The sequence below is a fragment of the Cebus imitator genome, unplaced genomic scaffold, assembly GCF_001604975.1.
Source record: "Cebus imitator isolate Cc_AM_T3 unplaced genomic scaffold, Cebus_imitator-1.0 Scaffold138, whole genome shotgun sequence".
NCBI classification, from domain to species: domain Eukaryota; kingdom Metazoa; phylum Chordata; class Mammalia; order Primates; family Cebidae; genus Cebus; species Cebus imitator.
This window is the reverse complement of record NW_016107453.1, coordinates 458,265-459,452: the sequence shown is the minus strand read 5'-3', so window position 1 is coordinate 459,452 and position 1,188 is coordinate 458,265. Positions and strand designations below refer to the sequence as shown.

The following is a 1,188-nucleotide window of genomic DNA, read 5'->3' as shown; positions in this document are numbered from 1 at the left end:
TTTTTTAAATTGAAAGTTAAGACAGAGCAAGACAATCTCTACCACTCAAGAGTCACCTGACTGGCTGGCATAGGGTACAATTAGCCAGACTGGGGAAATCACTTGGTGTGGATACCCCTGTCCTTAAGGGACCAAAGTTCACACAGGGTAGCACACTGACGCATGGCCAGCACACTGACATATGGCCAGCACATCTACCTAACAGATAAATGGCCTGTTGTCTTTCTCTACAGGGTCTGGGTAGAAATAGATGCCCTATTTTTATTTCACTTTTTGGAAGGAAATTCACAAGATACGTCAAGAAAGCTAGTTCTTCCTTGAGTGACAGGAGAGGTAGTGAAGAATCTATCAAGTTATATAATTCTCCTGCACAGGTTAGGAAAAGCTAGAAACCAGAGGGAATTCCTTTCAACAATTATGTAGCCCCTAGTATGTGACAGGCATTGTGATTAAACAGGCTGATAAAGGGTATATCAAGGATCGATCTTCTAGGAACTCATGATTCAATAAGAAGATCATGCTTGGCCCGTGGACGCCGCCGAAGAAGCATCGTTAAAGTCTCTCTTCTCCCTGCGATCATGTCTAAGTCAGAGTCTCCTAAAGAGCCGGAACAGCTGAGGAAGCTCTTCATTGGAGGGTTGAGCTTTGAAACAACCGATGAGAGCCTGAGGAGCCATTTTGAGCAATGGGGAACGCTCACAGACTGTGTGGTAATGAGAGATCCAAACACCAAGCGCTCCAGGGGCTTTGGGTTCGTCACGGTTGCAACTGTGGAGGAAGTGGATACAGCCATGAACGCAAGGCCACACAAAGTGGATGGAAGAGTTGTGGAACCAAAGACAGCTGTCTCAAGAGAAGATTCTCAAAGACCAGGTGCCCACTTAACTGTGAAAAAAATATTCGTTGGTGGCATTAAAGAAGACACTGAAGAACATCACCTAAGATATTATTTTGAACAGTATGGAAAAATTGAAGTGATTGAAATCATGACTGACAGAGGCAGTGGCAAGAAAAGGGGCTTTGCTTTTGTAACCTTTGATGACCATGACTCCGTGGATAAGATTGTCATTCAGAAATACCATACTGTGAATGGCCACAACTGTGAAGTTAGGAAAGCCCTGTCAAAGCAAGAGATGGCTAGTGCTTCATCCAGCCAAAGAGGTCGAAGTGGTTCTGGAAACTTTGGTG

The 1,188-nt window shown here is 44.4% G+C and overlaps 1 pseudogene; it reads left to right on the top strand.

Moving 5' to 3' along the window:
- The first annotated feature begins 578 nt into the window (after positions 1-578).
- The window catches only part of LOC108313482, an 8,863-nt pseudogene continuing 8,253 nt past the window's right edge, over positions 579-1,188 (top strand).